At 44.0% G+C, this 27339-nt stretch overlaps 1 protein-coding gene and 1 long non-coding RNA gene across 4 annotated transcripts in view; one reads left to right on the plus strand and one right to left on the minus strand.

Annotated features, from left to right (window-relative positions):
• SPTBN2 (spectrin beta, non-erythrocytic 2) overlaps positions 1-27339 on the plus strand; it is a 258310-nt gene that overhangs the window by 67540 nt on the left and 163431 nt on the right. The gene's annotated exons all lie outside the window — the stretch shown is intronic.
• Positions 15731-27339, minus strand: part of LOC122920831 — a 97871-nt gene continuing 86262 nt past the window's right edge. For both annotated transcript variants that reach the window (XR_006386940.1, XR_006386941.1), the window contains one exon: positions 15731-15955. This is a non-coding gene — a long non-coding RNA (uncharacterized LOC122920831). The remainder of the gene's footprint in view (positions 15956-27339) is intronic.

The following is a 27339-nucleotide window of genomic DNA, read 5'->3' on the forward strand; positions in this document are numbered from 1 at the left end:
TTTATACTGCCCTGGCTTTTTAGGGGCCCTAAAGCGTGAGAAGAAGTCTGGAATATAAATGTCTAAAAATGTTTACGCATTTGGATTCCGTGAGGGGTATGGCGAGTTCATGTGAGATTTTATTTTTTGACACAAGTTAGTGGAATATGAGACTTTGTAAGAAAAAACAAAAACAAAAACAAACAAAAAATTTCCGCTAACCTGTGCCAAAAAAAATGTCTGAATGGAGCCTTACCAGGGGGGGTGATCAATGACAGGGGGGTGATCAATGACAGGGGGGTGATCACCCATATAGACTCCCTGATCACCCCCCTGTCATTGATCACCCCCCCTGTAAGGCTCCATTCAGACATCCGCATGATTTTTTACGGATCCATGGATACATGGATCGGATCCACAGAACGCATGCGGACGTCTGAATGGAGCCTTACAGGGGGGTTATCAATGACAGGGGGTGATCAGGGTAATCAGGGTGATCACCCCCCTGTCACTGATCACCCCCCCTGTAAGGCTCCATTCAGACATCAGCATGATTTTTTACGGATCCATGGATACATGGATCGGATCCACAAAACGCATGCGGACGTCTGAATGGAGCCTTACAGGGGGGGGGTGATCAATGACAGAGGGGTGATCACCCATATAGACTCCCTGATCACCCCCCTGTAAGGCTCCATTCAGACATCCGCATGATTTTTTACGGATCCATGGATACATGGATCGGATCCACAAAACGCATGCGGACGTCTGAATGGAGCCTTACAGGGGGGTTATCAATGACAGGGGGTGATCAGGGTAATCAGGGTGATCACCCCCCTGTCACTGATCACCCCCCCTGTAAGGCTCCATTCAGACATCCGCATGATTTTTTACGGATCCATGGATACATGGATCGGATCCACAGAACGCATGCGGACGTCTGAATGGAGCCTTACAGGGGGGTTATCAATGACAGGGGGTGATCAGGGTAATCAGGGTGATCACCCCCCTGTCACTGATCACCCCCCCTGTAAGGCTCCATTCAGACATCAGCATGATTTTTTACGGATCCATGGATACATGGATCGGATCCACAAAACGCATGCGGACGTCTGAATGGAGCCTTACAGGGGGGGGGGTGATCAATGACAGAGGGGTGATCACCCATATAGACTCCCTGATCACCCCCCTGTAAGGCTCCATTCAGACATCCGCATGATTTTTTACGGATCCATGGATACATGGATCGGATCCACAAAACGCATGCGGACGTCTGAATGGAGCCTTACAGGGGGGTTATCAATGACAGGGGGTGATCAGGGTAATCAGGGTGATCACCCCCCTGTCACTGATCACCCCCCCTGTAAGGCTCCATTCAGACATCCGCATGATTTTTTACGGATCCATGGATACATGGATCGGATCCACAGAACGCATGCGGACGTCAGAATGGAGCCTTACAGGGGGGCTATCAATGACAGGGGGTGATCAGGGTAATCAGGGTGATCACCCCCCTGTCACTGATCACCCCCCCTGTAAGGCTCCATTCAGACGTCCACATGATTTTTACGGATCCATGGATACATGGATCGGATCCACAGAACGCATGCGGACGTCTGAATGGAGCCTTACAGGGGGGTTATCAATGACAGGGGGTGATCAGGGTAATCAGGGTGATCACCCCCCTGTCACTGATCACCCCCCCTGTAAGGCTCCATTCAGACATCCGCATGATTTTTTACGGATCCATGGATACATGGATCGGATCCACAGAACGCATGCGGACGTCAGAATGGAGCCTTACAGGGGGGTTATCAATGACAGGGGGTGATCAGGGTAATCAGGGTGATCACCCCCCTGTCACTGATCACCCCCCCTGTAAGGCTCCATTCAGACGTCCGCATGATTTTTACGGATCCATGGATACATGGATCGGATCCACAGAACGCATGCGGACGTCTGAATGGAGCCTTACAGGGGGGTTATCAATGACAGGGGGTGATCAGGGTAATCAGGGTGATCACCCCCCTGTCACTGATCACCCCCCCTGTAAGGCTCCATTCAGACGTCCGCATGATTTTTACGGATACATGGATACATGGATCGGATCCACAGAACGCATGCGGACGTCTGAATGGAGCCTTACAGAGGGGTTATCAATGACAGGGGGTGATCAGGGTAATCAGGGTGATCACCCCCCTGTCACTGATCACCCCCCCCTGTAAGGCTCCATTCAGACGTCCGCATGATTTTTACGGATCCATGGATACATGGATCGGATCCACAGAACGCATGCGGACGTCTGAATGGAGCCTTACAGGGGGGTTATCAATGACAGGGGGTGATCAGGGTAATCAGGGTGATCACCCCCCTGTCACTGATCACCCCCCCTGTAAGGCTCCATTCAGACGTCCGCATGATTTTTACGGATCCATGGATACATGGATCGGATCCGTAAAAATCATGCGGACGTCTAAATGGAGCCTTACAGGGGGGTGATCAATGACAGGGGGGTGATCAATGACAGGGGGTGATCAGGGAGTGTACATGGGTGATCACCCGCCTGTCATTGATCACCCCCTGTAAGGCTCCATTCAGGGAGGAGTAAAGCAACCACCTCCCGGACGCATATCTGCGTACAGCGGTCGGGAGGTGGTTAAGTAATATGCCCCCCCCCCCCACACTGCCTCACATTAAGTAATTTGCCCCCACACTGCCCTCCATTATGTAATTTACCCCCCACACTGCCCTCCATTATGTAATTTGCCCCCCACACTGCCCTCCATTATGTAATTTGCCCCCCACTAAGTAATTTGCCCCCACACTGCCCTCCATTATGTAGTTTGCGGCATTTCCAGGAAATGCACTTTAATGCTCCATGAGTCATGGAGCATTAAAGTGCATTTCCACCTTCAGTTCAAGCTTTAACCTGGCTGGACCTGGAGAGATGTAGCCCCCCCCCCCCTAAATATAATAAAAACTATGATGGGGTATTAAATGAAGTCAATATGCGCTCTCTGCGCTACTTACTTACCACACCTCCTCCCTCAGGTGCGGCAGTGGCAGGTCTGGCTAGCTGCGTGAGTGAGTGAGTGAGTCACTGCTGTCACGTGACTCACCACCCAATCCATTAGCTCCAGACTCGAGTCCTGGGCCTGCTGGCTGCTCCTGCACTCACTAGGCAGTCACACCCCCTTCACCACGTGACGGCCGGGCCGACGTGCTTGCAAGTAAGTAAGGAGAACTCCGGCGGCCGGCGGGTGACACCCCATCAGACTGGTGTCACCCGGTGCGGCCCGCACCCCCCTCGCAACGCCACTGTGTTACACTGCAGATGTGGCGCTGGTAATGTCACTGTCCACAGCAGACACCGTCTACGGTAAAAGTACACTATATGTCACAGATAAATTTTAGATGCACACACGTTACACTGCAGACGTGGCACTGGTAATGTCACTGTCCACAGCAGACAACACCGTCTATGGAAAATGTACACTGTATGTCACAGATACATTTTTGAAGCACACACATTACACTGCATATGTGGCGCTGGTAATGTCACTGTTCGCAGCAGACACCGTCTACGGCAAAAGTACACTGTATGTCACAGATAAATTTTTTAAGCACACACAATACACTGCAGATGTGGCACAGCTAATGTCACTGTCCGCAGCAGACACCGTCTATTGAAAAAGTACATTGTATGTCGCAGATATTTTTGGGATGCGCACACTTTACACAGGAGATGTGGCCCAGCTAATGTCAGTGTCCGCAGCGGACACCATCTACGGAAAAAGTACACTGGATGTCAGATATTTTTGGGGATGCGCACACTTTACACAGGAGATGTTTCACGGCTAATGTCACTGTCTGCAGCGGCAGTATGCGCTAAAAATAGATATTGCTGACACACACAATAGTCCTTAGAAGGACTTTTGGGTCTGTAAAGTTTTAGCTATTTAGCGCAGGTTGTGCTAAAAATATTGATTGCTGCTGCCACACACAATAGTCCTTAAAAGGACTTTTGGGTCTCTGAAAAGTTTTGGTGTAATAATATTCTTAAATCACTCCCTACACTGTCTGTCCCTTCCTTAGCACAGCTCTCCCTGACTAAAAATGAGTCGAACATGCGTCGATATAGCAGCGATATAGCTCCCGATGACGCGTTTCGGCCAGCCAATCACTGTAATGCCATCAGCCAACATGGCTACGGCATTACAGTGAGGGCAGTACTTACCTGTGCACGAGCATTGCGCTCGAGCACATCCGGTATTCGGCCGAATACCACCATGTGCCGAGCATCGAGATGCTCGAGCGGAACAGGTGTTCGGCCGAGCATGCTTGATCATCACTAAACAATAGATGTGCAGGTTGGGGGACACCTAGTGACAATGAAGTAATAACCTTCCAATTGTCATTCAAAAGAGTGTTTCTTCAGGGAGGAACAAAAATACCAAACTTCAAAAAAGCTAAGTTTAGCCAACTAAGAGAGGCCATAGGCCTAACTAACTGGTACAAAGTCCTCAAAAATAAAAATACAGCCACAAAATGGTATATTTTTCAAAGCATCCTAAAATTTTATTGTGAGAGGTACATACCTTATTGGAATAAAAGATTAGGGAACAAGAAGAAACCAATGTGGATAAATAGAACTGTAAAGAGAGCAATAAATGACAAAAAGAAAGCATTTAAATCACTAAAACAGGAGGGTAGCATGGAAGCACTGAAAAACTATAAGGAAAAAAATAAAATATGTAAAAAACAAATAAAAGCAGCCAAACTAGAGACCGAGAGATTAATTGCCAAAGAGAGAAAAACTAACCCTAAAATGTTCTTCAATTATATAAATGGTAAAAAGTATAAATCTGAAGATGTCGGTCCTTTACAGAGTAATGAGGGGGGAGTTGCAGAGAGCGATGAGGAGAAGGCAAAGCTATTAAATATTTTTTTCTCCACTGTATTCACTAAGGAAAATAAACTGTCAGATAATATGCAGAATGTAAAAGTAAATTCCCCATTAAAAGTGTCCTGTCTGACGCAGGAAGAAGTACAGTGGCGTCTTAAAAAGATTAAAATAGAGAAATCGCCAAGACCAGATGGCATACACCCCCGTATCCTAAGAGAATTCAGTAATGCCATAGCCAGACCCTTATTTCTGATATTTAAGGACTCTATACTGACAGGGAGTGTTCCACAGGATTAGCGCATAGCAAATGTGGCGCCTATATTCAAAAAGGGTCCAAAAACAGAGCCTGGAAACTATAGGCCGGTAAGTTTAACATCTGTCATGGGTAAACTGTTTTAAGGTTTTCTAACAGATGCTATTTCGGAGTACCTCAAAGAAAATAAGCAAATAACGCCATATCAGCATGGCTTCATGAGGGATCGGTCATGTCAAACTAATTTAATCAGTTTCTATGAGGAGATAAGTTCTAGACTTGACAGCGGCAAATCAATGGATGTCATATATCTGGACTTCTCCAAAGCATTTGACACTGTACCACATAAAAGGTTAGTATATAAAATGAGAATGCTTGGACTGGGAGAAAATGTCTGTAATCGGGTAAGTAACTGGCTCAGTAATGGAAAACAGAGGGTGGTTATTAATGGTACACACTCAGATTGGGTCACTGTCAGTATTGGGTCCTATTCTCTTCAAGATATTTATTAATGATCTTGTAGAAGGCTTGCACAGTAAAATATCAATTTTTGCAGATGACACTAAACTGTGTAAAGTAATTGACACGGAAGAGGACAGTATACTGCTACAGATGGATCTGGATAGATTGGAGGCTTAAGCAGAGAAGTGGAAGATGATGTTTAATACTGACAAATGTATGGTTATGCACATGGGAAGGAATAATGCAAGTCAACCATACATACTAAATGGTAAAACACTGGGTAACACTGACATGGAAAAGGACCTAGGAATTTTTGTGAACAGCAAAATAAGCTGTAAAAACCAGTGTCAGGCAGCTGCTGCCAAGGCCAATAAAATAATGGGTTGCATCAAAAGGGGCATAGATGCCCGTGATGAGAACATAGTGCTACCACTCTACAAATCGCTAGTCAGACCACACATGGAGTACTGTGTACAGTTCTGGGCTCCTGTGAACAAGGCAGACATAGCAGAGCTGTAGAGGGTTCAGAGGAGGGCAACTAAAGTAATAACTAGAATGGGGGGACTACAGTATCCTGAAAGATTATCAAAATTGGGGTTATTCACTTTAGAAAAAAGATGACTGAGGGGAGATCTAATAACTATGTATAAATATATCAGGGGTCAGTACAGAGATTTCTCCCATCATCTATTTATCCCCAGGACTGTGACAAGGGGACATCCTCTACGTCTGGAGGAAAGAAGGTTTGTACACAAACATAGAAGAGGATTCTTTACGGTAAGAGCAGTGAGAATATGGAACTCTCTGCCTGAGGAGGTGGTGAGGGTGAGTTCACTAAAAGAGTTCAAGAGGGGCCTGGATGTATTTCTGGAGTGTAATAATATTATAGGCTATAGCTACTAGAGAGGGGTCGTTGATCCAGGGAGTTATTCTGATTGCCTGATTGGAGTCGGGAAGGAATTTTTTACCCCTTAAGGTGGAAAAATTGGCTTCTACCTCAAAGTTTTTTTTGCCTTCCTCTGGATCAACTTGCAGAATAACAGGCCGAACTGGATGGCCAATGTCTTTTTTCGGCCTAATAAACTATGTTTCTATGTTAACTGTCTTGGTTACAGCAGGCTTTAGCAGTGGCGTACACACAATCCATGGGGCCCCGGTGCGAAATTGATCCATGGGCCCCCCCCAACCCGCCGCCGCACCCACCTCCACTACCTCCCTTACCATTCACCCAACATGCCTCCAGTCCCAATAGTCCCCAGCCATCCCCCATGCCCATCAGACCTCACATCAGCCCAAAGACCCCCCCCCCCCATCAGCCACCAGATCAATCATCAGCCGAAATGCCTTGCTTTGATGGGATTGCCAGATTGGGGCCTGGGCTGATCTGATTATCTGAGGGGTCTTTGAAAGCAAAGATCAGCCCAGGCCCCAATCTGGCAATCCCATCAATAAATTCAGGCTGCCCCCCAGGGCCCCACTGCTGCTGGTCATTGTTCTCAGCAGGCCAGGGCCCCCTACTCGAGTAGTCAGTGACTCAGTGTGCCCTGATGCTGGCTTTTCCTGCCAGAGTGACAGTGACTGTAAATGCAAACCCTTCCCCCCGGGACACGCTCTACTGTTTCTTTGGATGGTGCCAAAATAAAATAGACGGAGGCATGGAAATTGTTTGCAGTTAACAAGACTTTACAATATCCTACACATGATCACTCCACAGCATGGCACGTTACATCTAAACATTGCATAGCACAGAATGACAGGGGGTTAAATGGCACTATCTCTTAAAGGCTCCCTGATCCAGAGGCAATGTTTGGCCTATAGGCCTGAATATCCTTAGTTTGCCTGGGACATTACTTCTCCCACTGGTCCAGTGTTACCAGGGGCTGACATACGGACTAGGGCATTAGCTACTCTTGAAGCCTGGTGCACTAACCCTACTGCTTTGTCTTCTATGCACCCAGCTTTTCATAGGCACTTTAGTCTTACAATTGCTGAATGTCAGTTATCACTGCAGCCGTCTCATCTGCAAGACATCACACCTTCTGCAGCCGTCTGCTTTGCTGGCACGACTGCAGGAACTGCCAGGGGCCAGGGGGGGGGGGCCTGGGGCCCTCACCTCACTACTAGTCTATTCCAATTTCCAACTACAAGTTCAAGTTGCGGCCCAGCCCACAGCTTTTCCTTACTTACCATCGAGTTACCGGCTGGCAGGGCAGGGGAACCCGAACTTCTTCTGTTCTTCTGGTCGGTCGGCGCCTCGGCGGTCCTCTTCTTGTGCGTCCATTCTCACGTCCATATCCCGTTTGAGTTCAGGCGCGCCGCGCGCGCATGTTCCCAGCGAGACCTGCCACAGGAGTTCACACAGGTCTCGCGGGAGTTCACGGGCCCGGCGCCGGCGCTGACCGCAAGGAGGAGGGGCCCAGCAGGGGGCAACTTAACTGGGAATTTGGATTCTGGGAACTTGAAGTGTTTCAGACGCAGCTGCAGCAGGGGCCAGGGGTCCGCAGGCGGCCGGGCCCCCTGGGGTGCCGGGCCCGGTCGCAACTGCGACCCCTGCGACCCCTATATGTACGCCACTGGGCTTTAGCATTAAACTGGAAGGCAAACTCAACTCTGCTATATCTTTCTCTCTGAACTGACAAGCTGGCTGTATAACTCAGCTTCTTCTGTATGCTTCACTTCCTCTGTAGTCTGACTCTAGGTTATGCCAGGGAACTTTCCCCCTGGCTCCTGATGCTTCAAGCTCTGGCCTCCATGGCTGGCGTAGGCACATCCAGCAGAGACGTGCCCCTGCACACCCTCCCCCTAGCTAGGGGTAAACTAGACTGGCTCTAACTGGTCCCCACCCTTCCTGCAGGAAGTAGGGCTGGCCCACTCCCCTACAAAGGGGAGTTAGAATGGAATAGTAAGTTCCATTCTATCTAAGTACAGGTGCCGTGTTTTCTGCCACCTGCTGGTAAACTAGGCATATTACATGAACATAATAGTTGCAAACAGATTAGGAATGCATAGTGTGTAGGACCTGGACAAAATACATAGATGGCATTGTTGTTAGCCCAATAAAGACAGTAGCAGGGTGCAGGACTGGTAACACCACTCTACCCTGACCACACTACATCTGACTACATGAACGATATATATCCTGCAGTACTATGTATTGGAATTTTCCATTTATCAGCTGTTGCTAATTAAAACTAATCTGGGAATTCAGCAACCTCTGAATGTTCTGCAGAATTGCCCAGATCCCTGTACAGGCATTAAAGGGTAAAAAACCAGGAAATCTCTCAGGCTCAACTACACATAGCAATCTGTTGCTACCTAGAAGGGCCACATTTTACCAGGTAGGCCTTGTGTGCCATCTAAATATCTAAATTAGAAATTTTATTATATATAAAATTGCACCAAGATAAAAAAAGCTTTTTTTACGGGGGGCACAAGAAGTGGTGTATATGGGGGAAAGTAATGGTATATGGCAGGAAATATAGTGCTTGTTGCTCATCAAGTTCATCTTAGCAAACCAAATACAGTAACAGTGTGAAAACTAGGGCAGCGAACATTCCCAAGCAGTAAGGTGGCCAGAAGCAATTGTACAATGTCTATGACACACACAGCTGAGCTCTCAGGTCCTTATTCACTCTGAAAATTGATCCAGCACTGATTTGCAGGATGCCACACCAATGATTTAGACACAATCTCTTACATCTGTCTATACCATGCATATACCGATCAGGATTAACATTAAAACCGTCCAACATAAAACCGCGTCTAATTGTGTAGATCTCCCTTGTGCAACCAAAACAGTTCTGTCCTGTTGAGTTATGGACTTCACCCAACCTCGTGTGGTATCTGGCTTGAAGACATTATCAGTAGATCCTTTAAATCCTGTAGACTGTAAGATGGGGCCATGGATCAGACTCACCTTTTCAGCACACACCACACAACAAAAACCAAAAAAAAAACTGTTTAAGATCTGGAGAATTTTGAGGCCAAGTCCACACCGTGAAGGTTTTTTTTCATGATCCTGAAACCATCCCTGAATAATGTTTGCAGTGTAGTGTGCATTCTGTTGCTGAATGAGGCCACTGCCATTAGCCAGCTATAACTCTTTTCACAAATTTGTAGCTCTTTTTTGGGATTGGACTAGCCTTCACTCCCCATGTGCATTGTTGAGCCTTGAGCATCCATGACTAGTTGTCCTTCCACTTTTGGTAGGTATAAACCACTGCATAGCATGAACATCCCACAAAATCTGCCAATTTAAAGATTGCTATGACCCAGTCGTCTAGCCATCACAATTTGGCCTTTACCAAAGTTGATGATATCCTTACAGTTGCCCAGCTTTCCTGCTTTCAACACATCAACTTCAAGAACTGACTGTTCACTTGCACCTAATATACAGGTCCTTCTAAAAAAATTAGCATATTGTGATAAAGTTCATTATTTTCTGTAATGTACTGATAAACATTAGACTTTCATATATTTTAGATTCATTACACACAACTGAAGTAGTTCAAGCCTTTTATTGTTTTAATATTGATGATTTTGGCATACAGCTCCTGAAAACCCAAATTTCCTATCTCCAAAAATTAGCATATTTCATCCGACCAAAAAAGAAAAGTGTTTTTAATACAAAAAAAGTCAACCTTCAAATAATTATGTTCAGTTATGCACTCAATACTTGGTCGGGAATCCTTTTGCAGAAATGACTGCTTCAATGCGGCGTGGCATGGAGGCAATCAGCCTGTGGCACTGCTGAGGTGTTTTGGAGGCCCAGGATGCTTCGATAGCGGCCTTAAGCTCATCCAGAGTGTTGGGTCTTGCGTCTCTCAACTTTCTCTTCCCAATATCCCACAGATTCTCCATGGGGTTCAGGTCAGGAGAGTTGGCAGGCCAATTGAGCACAGTAATACCATGGTCAGTAAACCATTTACCAGTGGTTTTGGCACTGTGAGCAGGTGCCAGGTCGTGCTGAAAAATGAAATCTTCATCTCCATAAAGCTTTTCAGCAGATGGAAGCATGAAGTGCTCCAAAATCTCCTGATAGCTAGCTGCATTGACCCTGCCCTTGATGAAACACAGTGGACCAACACCAGCAGCTGACATGGCACCCCAGACCATCACTGACTGTGGGTACTCGACACTGGACTTCAGGCATTTTGGCATTTCCCTCTTCCCAGTCTTCCTCCAGACTCTGGCACCTTGATTTCCGAATGACATGCAAAATTTGCTTTCATCCGAAAAAAGTACTTTGGACCACTGAGCAACGGTCCAGTGCTGCTTCTCTGTAGCCCAGGTCAGGCGCTTCTGCCGCTGTTTCTGGTTCAAAAGTGGCTTGACCTGGGGAATGCGGCACCTGTAGCCCATTTACTGCACACGCCTGTACACGGTGGCTCTGGATGTTTCTACTCCAGACTCAGTCCACTGCTTCCGCAGGTCCCCCAAGGTCTGGAATCGGTCCTTCTCCACAATCTTCCTCAGGGTCCGGTCACCTCTTCTCGTTGTGCAGCGTTTTCTGCCACACTTTTTCCTTCCCACAGACTTCCCACTGAGGTGCCTTGATACAGCACTCTGGGAACAGCCTATTCGTTCAGAAATTTCTTTCTGTGTCTTACCCTCTTGCTTGAGGGTGTCAATGATGGCCTTCTGGACAGCAGTCAGGTCGGCAGTCTTACCCATGATTGCGGTTTTGAGTAATGAACCAGGCTGGGAGTTTTTAAAAGCCTCAGGAATCTTTTGCAGGTGTTTAGAGTTAATTAGTTGATTCAGATGATTAGGTTAATAGCTCGTTTAGAGAACCTTTTCATGATATGCTAATTTTTTGAGATAGGAATTTGGGTTTTCATGAGCTGTATGCCAAAATCATCAATATTAAAACAATAAAAGGCTTGAACTACTTCAGTTGGTGTGTAATGAATGTAAAATATATGAAAGTCTAATGTTTATCAGTACATTACAGAAAATAATAAACTTTATCACAATATGCAAATTTTTTTAGAAGGACCTGTATTACACTCTTTGGTGGCATTGTCCTGAGATATTATTCACTTTGCTTTGTTATGGCTGATTGCTTGTGTTTTTTTAATGGTGAACTACAACTCTATAAGGCTACTTTCACACTAGCGTTTTTTGCGGATCCGTCATGGATCTGCAAAAACGCTTCAGTTACAATAATACAACCGCATGCATCCGTCATGAACGTGTCCGGTTGTAATATGTCCTATATATCCATGACGGATCTGTCATGAACACCATTGGGGGACAGATCCGTTTTTTTTTATTGTGTCAGAGAAAACGTATCCATCCCCATTGACTTACATTGTGTGTCAGGACGGATCCGTCTTGCTCTGCACCACATCGCTGCATTTTAAGTTCCCAGTCCACAGGGTCAGTACAGAGATCAGACATGGGTCAGGTAGCAGGGGGTCAGAATTCAGGAATTAGGCAGAAGTCTGTAAAAGGCAGACAATCAGATTATAGCACCTTTGCAGGATCTAGCAAGCTGGTAAACCTAATGCTCAGGCAGTGGATAAATCAAAGAGCATGCTAAATATAGCAGAAAGTGACTAGCACATTGAAAACGGCCTAGCAGCGTCACAGAGAGCCAAAGGAGGGTTTAAACCTTGCAGCACTGCAGAAAGATGTAAGGATCAATGAAGAATAAAAGATACTTAGTAAAATGTCCCCAGTGCCCTCTGCCTGAGCGCTGGAACTGCAATAGACACAGGGTAACTGAAACAGCATCTGTCCCTGCACAAAGCAGCATGGCAGTGGCAGGCAACAGCCCCCAATGTAACAGATGGTATCCTTATGTTGAGGACCCTTTGCTTGCGGATTGAAATATAGATACAGCCATGTGCAAGAAGCCTTATTCCAAGCTATTTAAAGAGCTTGTCTTACAAAGAGACAGATCTTGGCAATCAGCTGTTATCTCAGGAAGCTGTGGGCAGCAATTCCCCTACAGTTGTTGCTATACGAAAAATTTAGTATTACATGATGGCAATTCAAGTTAATGGTGGTTCATGTAACACATGGATGAGCCAGGCCAACCAGAGCAGGAGCTGATGATACTTTGATTGTCTCCATTCTTGCTTATAGAGATGGTCCCATGTGACATCCTAATAGGTTTGGATTGTATAAGAGTAGAAATATACAGTTCATATAGCAAAATACATAGCAGCATGCCCTAACAGAGAACATTAAAGTGGATCAGTGAGGAGACTGTGCTACTCTATGTCAAGGCAGTCTAATATGGCGACAGTTTCTCTCTTTTATTGGCCAAAACACTACAGAAAATACGAGTAGGAGTAACGAAAGAATACACTGGACACGTAGTTATGAGTTCAAAGTATTCATGATTGAGGCATTCCCCTCATCCCCCCGACCTTCCTCATGTGTATGCAGGTACATAGGCGTCAGCTGTCAAGCATTGTTCGGAGGAGTGGAGCCTCCACAGACATAAGGTATAATAGAAAGATTTGCACTTGTTCTGTGTTTTTGACCCGCACTTAGTTTTGGCTCACAATCACTCATCAAACACTGACTGTGTGCAAGCAGTCTTAGGGCTCATGCACATGACTGCTGGATGTTTCGCGGTCCGCAAATTGCAGATACACAAAACACGGGTACCGGCCGTGTGCATTTCGTATTTTGCGGAACGGAACAGTTGACCCCTAATAGAACAGTACAATCCTGTTTTTGCAGAACGGCCATGTGGATATAGGAAACAGTCCGCATTTCTGTTTGTTTGAGGCCCCATTAAAATGAATGGTTCCACAAACGGGCCACAAAAAGAACGGATTGGATACGATAAAAATACGCACATATGCATGAGCCCTTAGTCACAATGACTTGCGCAATGTCACAATCAATTTTTTTCGTTTTTTGCATGGTTTTGGTAAATAAGTGAGCAGACCCGTTCCTTTACTATGTTGCCTTTATATTTTCAGATACAGGCGGGCAAAGTTTCATTGCATTGTGCGTGCTACTCCACTGTTTCCTATGAATTCCCAGTAATGAGTGAGAACATTGATAGTTGAATTAATAAAGCTAACGCTACAAAGCATCAGGCAGCCTGGTCATGTCTGATAGCGGCATGCAGCCCTCCGCCGCCTGTCCTTGGCAGTTCTCCTGGCCAAACATCCCAATCATTACTGCAACTTGTATGAATACTGTAAGATTTTTCTTACCATTTAAATATGTTCCTTTAGTTTCCTATTTTCTATTATTTTTCTATCCGCTAAATGTGTATATATATATATATCATGTAAGCATAAATTTCTGTATAAAATGTTAATGAAATTATATATATGTGTATAAAATGTAGATGTGCCCAGCATTCCCTCATTTTCTGCTTTATATTATCCCTCACTTTTCTTTGCATCCCTTTCTCTATCCATCTTCCTCTCCCTCCTCCTCCATCCACACAGCGGCCCTACCCCCTCCATCCTTTCTCTACAGAAGCTATGACATCTGATTCATTCAATCCCTCCCTCTCCCTTGCTTCTGTACCAGGCTCATACACAGCTCTGCCTGCACATTTAATATCCCATTCTTTCATTTGTTTTATTCTCCCCATGCCAATGTTACAGCCGGGCCCCTTTAGGATGCATCTCTGGGTACACCGCCTCTTATTTTTGTAACCGGAGGCCTTTCATTCTACGTGCAAAAGGTATGTTTCCTGGGGATATTTCAGCCATTCCTGGATTAGGAGCCAGTGGCCTTGCTCGCATGGGTAGCAGCTTTTCCATTCTTCTGTGGAATCAAAACACTGTCAATTGCCTTTTTTCCTGCAACTATTGCTCCTATATATATATGTATAGATACAGGTTCATGTTACTGAGAGCGAACGTTGCGAAACGGAAGTCCTATTGTCTGTATATGTTCATTCATGTATTATTGATGCATAAACAATAGGGTTTATTTAGGATTAGACATTTGCCACATTGTGTCCTCCTGTTCTCCACACTGGGCTGTGCTGTCAAACAAGCAATTCATGCCATTATCCTGACCCGAGTATAGCTTTATGGTGATGCATCTATTGTTATGAAATGACCAATGAATGCTAAGGGCTTTAAAGTGGCTGCAGCATTTCAGGTTCAGTTGTAATCCCGGAAGCTTAGGTTTAATTATTGCACAGTTGTAACTTAGTGTTTGCCTAAGGTAGCGCTAACATCGAACACCATGGAGCCTTTTCTAGCTGTTTTTGTTTATTTTAATTTTTGGCTTTTTTTTAAATAATAATCTAATTATTCAGGATCTGACGTGGTGTCATTTTATTATAGTTACCCATGAAGCATAGGCTCAGGCAAGTATCTCTCAGAATAATAACATCAATAATACAACATGTTCATGAAATCCTAATTTTCTAGCTGTTCATAGGTCGATGCAGATATTTGTTACACTGTTGTTTGCTAAACTTGTCATTTAAAGGGACACTAAGAAAGCTTTCAGGGTTCACGGTTATAAGACATGATGTTAATATGATTCTTGTATGTGAAGTTATGTGATCCTTCAGGCTTATTTTTGAACTTCTTGTCAGTGACCCCATTAAAAGACACAACAGCTAGCCTCTCCCCAGCCTGAAATGGCTGATAACACAGAACAATAGTTTGCATTCAAATGCTACCCCCAAATATGAATAACTAGAACAGTACTGCTGTTTGTTGTGTGCCTTATGGTAACTTACCTGCAGTCCCATGTAAAGTCCCATGTAATACAATACAATACGATGTCAGGTCATATCATATCAATTTGCCCAAATGACAAACTCAACTGTTCTATACAGCCATGTAAATGAGGAACACATGTGCTCTTCTACAAAGAGAAAGCTGCAGAGTTAAGTGATGGGCGCCTCAAGTTCTAACATTATAGGATCAGCGATCTGTAATATTAATCCACTTTGTCTGTGGAGGGAGGGAGTCCCAGCTGTCCTGAGACCCCACAAGCATCAAAAGGGTTTATATATTGTTACATTAATCTTATTTAGTTAATTCTGCCTGGGTGGTTTTACTTTATGTAAATCCTTCCAAGATTAAGCAATTCTTCCTGTTAACAGAATTATCTGCAAAACCTCAATACCGCAGATTATAGTCTGGAATATCCATTTTGGGTAATTTTTATGTCTGAGAATGGTGTTACGTTTTATGTATTTTTTTATTATGTTACATTAGAGTTTGAAATCGATATTATTCTGATGCATTAGTAGGATGATGGCACCTGGTTCTCCATACAGAGGAATTCCATGTGGTATCCATTTGTAACTGGTCTGTGGCTCCACATGAAAGCTGGATAAGATGAAAGCTGATGGTGTCACTGACAGCAGCTACTAACCTCCTGCTGTCACTAGTGGAATAAATTATCTGCAAAAAAAAAATGTACTTGTTTAAATCTTGTTAGGTAACGTTTTGGAGTTGCGTGCAGCATTTCCATAGAAGTGGATTTGTAGGATTTACCTATTCTATAAGCAGACAGACAGACTTTCCAACACAACATTAGAGATATTTCATTTCAGGTGTTGGTCTTCTGATCCCAATATAAGAATCACATATAAATCTTCATTAGTTTGTTACCATCACATTTTATTGCAACACATCCTTAGGGTACAGCCACGTGGTCAGGTTCCTGGATGCAGTTTTGGAAGCCTAAATCATGAGTGGATCATAAATGGACAGATCTTCTAAAGGCCAGATACAATGTCTCCTATTTTTTTTATTCACTCATAGTTTGGGCTTCCAAAACTATATCAGGAAACCTAACTGTGTGGCTGTACCCTTACCCTAAGTTCACACCTGAGCGTTTTACAGCGCGTTCCTACGCGCTGTAAAACGCTCAACAAGGATAAACCAATGCTTCCCTATGGGAATGGTTCTCACCTGGGCGTTTTACAGCGCGTACGATCGCGCTGTAAAACACCCGACGCTCAAACAAGTTCTTGAGCTTTTTTTGGGGCGTTTGTCGCGCGTTCCCGCACATAGATATTCGGGAACGCGCAACAATGTGTGCACGCCTGTCTCTGTATGCGCGATTGTAAACGTCCGTACAATCGCGCATACAGAGAGCTCGTTTCAGAACGCTCAGGTCTGAACCCAGGGTTAGGGTTCATGACCACAGCAAAACTACAGATCCATATAGTGGAGGTTCACACGATGACACCCATAACAATCTATAGGCCCATGTGCCTCTGATTTCATACGGAGGCATGTAATCAAAGGTGCAATAATTAGTTGAGAATTCTTTTGCATGCTTTATTATGGCTATGTTTTATGGGTACTTAGAAATTCTCTGGGTGGCTGTACAGGCTCCGTACACAAAGATCTGCCATCTCTATTGAAACATACCAATCAAATGAATTGTATGACAAGTTCAACTAATCAATAAACCTTAAAAGCAATGCAATAATTTCACTCATTTTTTGTGTGAATGGGAATGATATTAAATCCAAATGGGAATCATTAGCACTGGCCCATGTGTGTGTCGTCATCCTCGGACCAATATGAACGCACGGACTCACTTATTATATTTGCTTGTGAAGTAGTTGCATAAAGTGCATTTATCTGAGACTGAAAACCAGAAGGGAAATGTATTAATGAATATTCTTTAAGAAGAACTATACAAGGACTTCTTCTCAATGGTTCATTATCTTTGAGATGGTGCTAATCCTGGAAATACAATAAGTAAAATGGCATAATTTGACAAAAGCAGTTCAATAAGTAACCCTAAACTATACATTTTTAGCTACAACAGCAAATAAAGCATTGCTGTACTTTTTTTTCTGATTATTATTGCCTTGCCACGGTAATATCTAGGGCTATGCTCCTCACCACTTACATAGTTACTTATAACCATGACCAGTTATCGGTAAAAATGATCTATCAATTCTTGGAAATTCAATGTTTGTGGGCTTGGAAAGGTTTTGTATTCAGAATCTGTCTCTCACATTTCTTTGGGCATGATTTTACACAAAGGCATATGGAGATTGTTCTCTCTGGAGCCTAAAAAATGGTGGCATGAATGCAGGGTGGATTTGATTTAAATCAAAATGATTTAAATCACGATTTAAATTTACGATTTAAATCACTAGTCAGTAAGGCTTGATTTAAATCATAGTTTTCTACATAAAGACTAATTCTTGCTGGTATAACTTATAATATGCAAGTAGATGAAGATTTTTAGAATAACAACTTTTCATATTAGTTTGATTCTGCATTCATAGGTTTGTAGAAGTTAGGATTCAGGTATTTTTCTCAACTCTGTTCATGTTATAAAATTTTTGCTGTGAAGAAGAGGCATGTTATCTCTGCTGAGTCAAAGTCAGTTTTGAGAACTGCACAAGTAAACCAAGCATCTGTGATAATATCTTGTAGGCAGAGAAACTGCCAAATAATCTTACAAAAACCTCTGGAAGAGCATGACATTGTGAATGGATTAATGGAATTTATTTACCAAAATAATTACACATATAGAAACATAGAATGTGTCGGCAGATAAGAGCCATTTGGCCCATCTAGTCTGCCCAATATACTGAATACTATGGATAGCCCCTGGCCCTATCTTATATGAAGGATGGCCTTATGCCTATCCCATGCATGCTTAAACTCCTTCACTGTATTTGCTGCTACCACTTCTGCAGGAAGGCTATTTCATGCATCCACTACTCTCTCAGTAAAGTAATACTTCCTGATATTACTTTTAAACCTTTGCCCCTCTAATTTAAAACTATGTCCTCTTGTAGCAGTTTTTCTTCTTTTAAATATTCTCTCCTCATTTACCTTGTTGATTCCCTTTATGTATTTAAAAGTTTCTATCAGATCCCCTCTCTCTCGTCTTTCTTCCAAGCTATACATGTTAAGGTCCTTTAACCTTTCCTGGTAAGTTTTATCCTGCAATCCATGTACCAGTTTAGTAGCTCTTCTCTGAACTCTCTCCAAAGTATCAATATAATTCTGGAGATATGGCCTCCAGTACTGCGCACAATACTCCAAATGAGGTCTCACTAGTGCTCTGCAGAGCGGCATGAGCACCTCCCTCTTTCTACTGGTAATGCCTCTCCCTATACACCCAAGCATTCTGCTAGCATTTCCTGCTGCTCTATGACATTGTCTGCCTACCTCTAAGTCTTCAGAAATAATGACCCCTAAATCCCTTTCCTCAGATACTGAGGTTAGGACTGTAGCATTGATTTTATATTCTGCTCTTGGGTTTTTACGCCCCAGGTGCATTATCTTGCACTTATCAACATTAAATTTTAGTTGCCAGATTTTTGACCATTCCTCTAGTTATCCTAAATCCTTTTCCATTTGGTGTATCCCTCCAGGAACATCAACCTTGTTACAAATCTTTGTGTCATCAGCAAGAAGACACACCTTACCATGGAGGCCTTCTGCAATTTCGCCAATAAAGATATTAAACAATATGGGTCCCAGAACAGATCCCTGAGGTACCCCACTGGTAACAAGACCATGGTCTGAATATACTCCATTGACTACAACCCTCTGTTTTCTGGCCCTCAGCCACTGCCTAATCCATTCAACAATATGGGAGTCCACGTACAGCCTTATTCTACATAATTTAAAAACTAATCTTTATTTCATGATGGAATAACCTTTGTATGGTAATATATTTTCCTCAAAAAGTATTTTATATAAAAAAAATCCGATTTAAATTTTAAAAAATCCGATTTTTTAAAGTTATTTTTTAAAAATCATAGATTTTTATCCACTCTGCATGAATGTCATAATATGCTAGAATCATTGCTTCTAGGGAACACTAAATGGCTGAAAACAGAATCTCTGTGGGTCCTTATTACTTTCCGCACCATAGGAGTCCATGAGGCTGTGCCTTGTCGGGGCTAGTTATTATCTGACAATATGACACATGGTCATGTGCCTGATCAAGTCAACACACCCTCAAATGTAAAGGCCCAAGCAAGCTCTGTGCTGAATGTTCTAAGATTTAGTCATGCAGTGTAGAAAGTGATAGACTTTTTATGTACAGGGTGGGCCATTTTTATGGATACACCTTAATAAAATGGGAATGGTTGGTGATATTAACTTCCTGTTTGTGGCACATAAGTATATGTGAGGGGGAAAGCTTTTCAAGATGGGTGGTGACCATGGTGGCCATTTTGAAGTCGGACATTTTGAATCCAACTTTTGTTTTTTCAATAGGAAGAGGGTCATGTGACACATCAAACTTATTGGGAATTTCACAAGAAAAACAATGGTGCTTGGTTTTAACGTAACTTTATTCTTTCATGAGTTATTTACAAGTTTCTGACCACTTATAAAATGTGTTCAATGTGCTGCCCATTGTGTTGGATTGTCAATGCAACCCTCTTCTCCCACTCTTCACACACTGATAGCAACACCGCAGGAGAAATGCTAGCACAGGCTTCCAGTATCCGTAGTTTCAGGTGCTGCACATCTCGTATCTTCACAGCATAGACAATTGCCTTCAGATGACCCCAAAGATAAAAGTCTAAGGGGGTCAGATCGGGAGACCTTGGGGGCCATTCAACTGGTCCACGACGACCAATTCACTTTCCAGGAAACTGTTCATCTAGGAATGCTCGGACCTGACACCCATAATGCGGTGGTGCACCATCTTGCTGGAAAAACTCAGGGAACATGCCAGCTTCAGTGCATAAAGAGGGAAACACATCATCATGTAGCAATTTCGCATATTCAGTAGCCTTGAGGTTTCCATTGATGAAGAATGGCCCCACTATCTTTGTACCCCATATACCACACTATACCATCATTTTTTTTATTCCAACAGTCTTGGAGGGATCTATCCAATGTGGGTTAGTTTCAGACCAATAGCGGTGGTTTTGTTTGTTAACTTCACCATTCACATAAAAGTTTGCCTCATCACTGAACAAAATCTTCTGCGTAAACTGAGGGTCCTGTTCCAATTTTTGTTTTGCCCATTCTGCAAATTCAGTGCGCCGATCTGGGTCATCCTCGTTGAGATGCTGCAGTAGCTGGAGTTTGTAAGGGTGCCATTTGTGAGTAGCTAATATCCGCGGAAGGGATGTTCGACTAATGCCACTCTCCAGTGACATGCAGCGAGTGCTACGCTGTGGGCTCTTGCTGAATGAAGCTAGGACAGCCACTGATGTTTCTTCATTAGAAACAGATTTCATGCGTCCACATTTTGGCAAACCCAACACTGAACCAGTTTCACGAAACTTAGCAAGCAGTTTGCTAACTGTAGCATGGGAGATGGGTGTTGCATTGAAATCTGCTGCAATGACCCGGTTACTGCGTTCACCAGACATCAACACAATTTCTATCCGCTCCGAACGTGTTAACCTCGACGACATGTCAATGGCTGTAAACAAAGAGAACAAAGAGAAACTTGTAAATAACTCATGAAAGAATAAAGTTACGTTAAAACCAAGCACACCTTTGTTTTTCTTGTGAAATCCCCAATAGGTTTGATGTGTCACATTACCCTCTTCCTATTGAAAAAACAAAAGTTGGATTCAAAATGGCCAACTTCAAAATGGCCGCTGTAACGGACCGTTTCAGCAGACAAGGGGTTAAAATCCTTTTAGGCGATATGCCCCTTTCTGAGAGACAGGCACAGCTACTGCAGAACACCAACCAACCTCCCGAACTGGATACAAAATAGCACTCCAAACTGGAACCTCGCGAATAGCTGCCAGCAGACGAACAGGAAAAGCATTCAGTCAGCTTACACTCCTAGCAATCAGTCTCCAACAGCATACAGGGAATCCCCCCAATGACGAGACAAGGCTCCGTCATCAGGGTCAAGCAGTGGTCTGACTGTACTTCAAGTACAGCCTCTTTTATTCATAAGAAACAAACATAGTACTGCCCACAGGGTTTTGAAATCCAACCAATCAATATCTTACAACACACACAATGCAAGTACAGCAACCAACCGTTCACGCCCCCTAGAGGACCAGAAGGGAGATTGCGACACAGAACAGATACAACACATCCGGCCTCTGTGAAACGGATTGATGCCGGCCTAGCCAGTTGGATGCCATACGCACCAAGGCCTGATTATGTACCTGGATTTTGCCATACGCACTCTAGTTACAAATCAACCACGTTATTCACCATTAAGTGGTTAGAGGTAGCCAGTACCTCCTCCCTAATCGCCTAGCATAAGCTCAGTTCTTTATGTGGCTGTGAGGTCTCTTTTAAATAGACTAAGTTCACCAAATGATCTTCTCTAGTCTGTCCTAAGCCACGGGTGTCTAGTAGTACATCACCGACACTTAGTGACTTAGGCAACAGCCACTAGTACCAACCCCCGTCCCCTGACGACTCAAGAGGTTGTTAGTACTAGTATCTTTCCCGTGTATGTTCTATTTTGATGAAACGCGTAGGGACATATGAGCATACTTTCATTTATCCAGGGACATATGAGCATACTCTTATTTTGTCCACGGTGTTATCACCACCTTCAGTCTAACTAGATTAGGTGTTCCCCTCCCCATCACCCTGACAGGGTCTCATAGGGACCTTAGTTCAGGGTAAGGTTCCGGACGGGACCACCCCTTGCGGGGCACGGATCCCGTGTTAGGGTAACAGGGTCACAGTAGGTCAAGTAGGGCGCAACAGGGACAGTTGTTCCCCTTGCGGCCCCCTCTCCCCAAAAGGCATTATCCTACCTACGAAGTACCCTTCCCTCAAATCGGAACACCTTATCCACGTGCTGGAATAAGAACTTACCTTGGTCGTCTGCATTGCCCGATCGTTACCAAGCACGGCTTGCTCCGTTACCGGTAAGATCCATCCTTATTTCTTATCCCGACTAGGTTCTCTCCTGCTCTCCAAGTGGGATCCAGGACACCCTTGCCGGGGTCTTTTACCACTTTAGTGGCACCTCGTGACCCTTGGGGTCCACACAGCCTTATAAAGGGCTCGCTCTAGGGACTCTGAGTACAGTGAGTCACCGTTCCAGTGGCACACCTGTACGCAGTACCCGACCGTGTCTGTTTGTTTGTCTTGTAAGGGGACTATACATGTTTTAGTCATACCAATAAATATCACGTTTTAATTGTTACTGCCCCTTTGATTTTCCTACAACACATCCCCACAATGCATCATGGTTTCCTCCTCTCTGTCCCAGAGACAACCGAAGGCAATTGTCACAACCAGACAGCTGAGAAGCTCTGACAGAGGCCTTTCAGAACCTCCCCCTTGAGTTTCTTTGTTGTGGTATTCAGTTACTTATCTCGTTAGTCTCTCTCAGCTGTCATGGGTTGGACTAATTGCTTCCCTTTAAATGCCTCCCCAGAATGCTTTTCTGGGCGGCTTATATTTCTTCCTGGAGTATGTGTGCGTGCCCATCTGGTTCTCCTCTCCTCTACAAAGTTAAGTGTTAAATTGTTATCTGTTATTTTCTGTTTGTTGGATCCCAGGTGACCCTGACTCCCTCCGTGTCTGGTGTAGGGAGCCGGTGGTCGTGTCCCCTCACTATTGTAGGGTGCTCAGGGCTTATATAGTCTAGGTACGTGGATATGCATACCTCCACCATTCGGATCTATGCATAGGCTGAGCAGCCAGGGAAAGTGCCAGGTCTTCTACAGGGGTCTCCCTTTTGTTCCTTAGCTTTTGGATCCAGCGAGTCATTTATGCATGTTGTTTTGCATTGTTTCCTGTACACATTCCGTGACATTATAAGCCGCCAAAACCGTCTTAAGCATGGATCCGGTTTCACTTTTGGCTGAACGCTTCCAGGGTCTTTCATTGGAGGTAGCTGACCTCCGTAAGACTTTTTCTCAGCTTCAAGTGACCGGTTCAGCTTGCGTTCATGGAGCTTGTTCTGAGCCTAAGATCTCGCTCCCGGATACGTTCTCTGGGGGTAGTGAGAATTTTGTGCGTTTTAGAGAGGCTTGCAAACTCCATTTTCGCCTTCTTCCCCTTTCCTCCGGAGATGAGGAACGGAGGGTGGGGATCATTATATCGCTGCTCAGAGGTAACGCTCAGTCCTGGGCCTTTTCGCTGCCGGAGGGGGCACGGCCTCTCCGTTCAGTGGATGAATTCTTTTTAGCCCTGGGTCAGATATATGATGATCCGGATCGTATTGCTCTGGCTGAGTCTAAACTACGTCTATTATGCCAGGGTAAACAATCCGCAGAAATATACTGCTCAGAATTTCGGAGATGGGCAGCTGATACTGGTTGGAATGATGCTGCACTCCGAAGTCAATTTTGCCATGGTCTTTCAGAGGGATTGAAAGATGCATTTGCCTTTCATGAAAGGCCTATTTCTTTGGACTCTGCTATGTCTCAGGCCGTTCGTATTGACAGGCGTCTTAGAGAGAGAGGAGAGATCTCTCCTTCCTGTCATACTCGGTCCCAGGACTGTGCAGCGGTCCCATTCTGTGCGCAGGGGTCTCAGTCGCTGTCAGCCCCTTCTGAGCAGGAGCCCATGCAGCTGGGGTTGATTGCTTCTGACAATAGAAGATTCAGCCCGCATGGGAGGGTTTGTTTTTGTTGTGGAGGTATTAATCATTTGGCAAATATTTGTCCCTCTAGGAGATTCAGGCAGTTCTCTGGGTATAATAAAGAAACTCAAGGGGGAGGTTCTGAAAGGCCTCTGTCAGAGCTTCTCAGCTGTCTGGTTGTGACAGCAATCCAATTATCTCTCAGGACAAAGGGAGATCACCAATACACATGTGGAGACAACAGGACAGACATCACCATTTAAACACACAATGGCACACCCCCACAGCAAACACAGACATTTAACATATCCCCAGATAGCTCAAGTCTAAGTGCATATCATTAGGTGAATGGCACTCAGAATACACAAATACAATAATATTAGCTATCTGGGTACCCTCACATAACATACAATTTAACCGAACGCATAATAACATAAAATACAATTCCACAGACAGATTTAAGCTGTGCGGCCGGTCTGTCTTCTCCTTTAAAGTTACTATGGGCCATAATCCTGAGGCAAGAGGCTTTTAAACAGCCCTCTCCAAAACCCAGTGGCGAGGTTGGTTTCGCCACAGCCGCCATGGTCACCACCCATCTTGAAAATTTTCCCCCCTCACATATACTATTGTGCCACAAACAAGAAGTTAATATCGCCAACCATTCCCATTTTTATTAAGGTGTATCCATATAAATGGCCCACCCTGTAGATTAATTCTATATAGGAACTTTAGCAGATGTCAGCCAAACCAATGACTCCTCTAAAACAAAGAGCAGAACGCAGACTGCTGAGGCCAGCTGTACACCATATCTACACCTACTATTGACTATCTGGACCATGCAAATGGCTTGAAAATGTCAGAACAGGGTTACCAAGGATCGCAAGAGATGCCCAGCACTTTGAGGGCATCCAACCCATGGACTTCTCCAAAATAAAGATTTTCCCATCTATAGACAGCTGTCTACAGATGGGTTGTTGCCACATCTAGAGCATTGTATTTATATATTTAGTTGTTGCCACATATCTAGAGCACTGTATTTATATATTTAGTAATATCCATCCAAAGACTTTTTCACATGCTTCGTGGCTCATCTTGATTAATTATATATTAAGTGCCCTTGTGCTAAAAAAAAATGTTGGGGATCTCTGCCATGCATCGACAGTAACATGTTCACTTTTATGCTGAACTTACAGTAATGGGATCCATCCTTTCTATCCAGATCCTTTCTATTCACTATATTATGATTGTATGTGGAAAGTCTTCGTTGTTACTAATTGTGACCTCTCTATACAGCACAATAAACTTACATTCATTTCTGACCATTCTTCGGTCAAGCGGACAATGCCCTTTGTAGAAACGATCGTTCCATCATAAAATACTTTATAGTATATGACAGATCTCAACCACCTAGAGCATCCTTAGGATGGAGTAGAAAGGACTGTTTAGAATATAGCTGTATAGTGGTTTTCCATAAGCATGGTTCATATCAGTCAAATGTGTTACAACTTTCCTTTTTTGCCTTTTGTTGAGTTGCATCCAGAAGGCAGCAGGAAAGAATTGTTATCCTTTATGGAGCACTTTGGGTGAAGGTGGATTTACACTGCCTGATTGTAGGGCAGATTATTGGGGACAAACATATGTACGAAAGTTTTTTATTCTGATAACTGATAATCTACCAGTGTAAAGGTGTCGCAAATCACCCGATGAACAAGCGAAATTCTCGCTCATCAGGTAAAACAATCTTTCATGTGGACACTTAAAAGTGGGATCACACGGCTCGAAGGAGCAAGAGATTGTCTGGAAGCAGGGGCGTAGCTATAGGGGGTACAGAGATAGCAGTCGCTACCGAGCCCAGGAGCCTGAGGGGGCCCAAAGACCATTGTGCCACATAAGAAGACACTCTGGCTGGAGGGAAGGGGATAAGTCAAGAATTTGGCATGAGGGGGCATTGCCATTTCAATGTTTCCTCAGGCAGCATGAAGGCTATGTGCTCCCCTTGCCACAAAGCACTGAGGGAAGGGGGGCCCAAGATTAACTCTTGCACCACGGCCCATGAGCCCTTAGCTACTCCCCTGTCTAGAAGGAAGTGCCGCATGTATGGGGAGGAGTGAACGTTACTGCCATCGCTCATCTCCGTAAGGATTCATTATTTCTGGGCAGCAGAGAGCTGTTTAGACATCACAATCTGCCGCCCAGAAACAGTGATTTAGGCATCCGCATGAAACACCTAATGAAAGGGCATTTTGCTCGTTCATTGGGTGATCGGCAGCACTTTTACACAGGCAGATTATCGGGAACGAGAGTTCCTATGAAATTCGGCAGTGTAAATATACCTTAAGAGTACCAACAGTAGGAGGGACAGTGTTACTGAAGGGAAATTAGTTTAACTTAGTTTAATTTATTTTTAATGATTCTATATGTGGGAATATATCCAGGAGTCGATATATATCCTGATGTGGGCACTTAAGAAAAAGAGATCTTTAACACTGGAAGATGTACAAGAAAGCCATTTGTATGTCCTTATGTTGCCTTCTGTTCTAAGGAATTAGGATACAAGTTTACTTTGCACTATGTATGTTATGAATATGTCTTGAGATCTGCTATCAGCTTTGAGATAAGCTCACAGACAAAAATATAAAAATAACATATTGGGAAATGTCTGTCTTATACAAGAAATTCATAGTTGGGGCAAAAACATAATATGTCATATATCCCCAAATTAGATCACCTATACATATTTACTAAAAAATATGATGGGATAGAATTTTTTAAAATTAATCTTGATCATTTACTCATACTCATGCAGCTACATACAATAGCATATATTTTCAGCAAATTAGACTACTGTTTGTTGACCTATTAGAAGCGAGGAGTGGAATATTGATGACCGCTGGCACCATCACCAATCAGCTGAGAGAAAAGGCTGTGGCGCCCCAGTGAGTGCTGTGGCCTCCTCATAGGGTACCAAGCACAGTGGGATACATTGTATGGCAGTTCTGCCTCGTATTGCAACCCAGGTCCATTCACTTGAATGGTATTGAGCTGCAAACCGGTCATGTGGCCAATGAATGTGACATCACTGGCCTAGGTTTTTGAGAGAGTGTGGCCTATGACTACCACATGGTACCCTGCTCAAGGGTGGCAAAGTGACTCATACAGAGTTAGAAAAGTTTAGATTTCTTCACCAAATTGAGGCAATGATCATACAATGACAGTCTCTCAGTGAGGACACAAACTTAAAGGGGTTATGAAGCAATGGTTTTTTTTTTTGCCCCCCCCCCCCATCTCATTCATCTGGACCTTTAAAGGAAAGATG

Source organism: Bufo gargarizans, chromosome 10, assembly GCF_014858855.1.
Source record: "Bufo gargarizans isolate SCDJY-AF-19 chromosome 10, ASM1485885v1, whole genome shotgun sequence".
Lineage (NCBI taxonomy): Eukaryota > Metazoa > Chordata > Amphibia > Anura > Bufonidae > Bufo > Bufo gargarizans.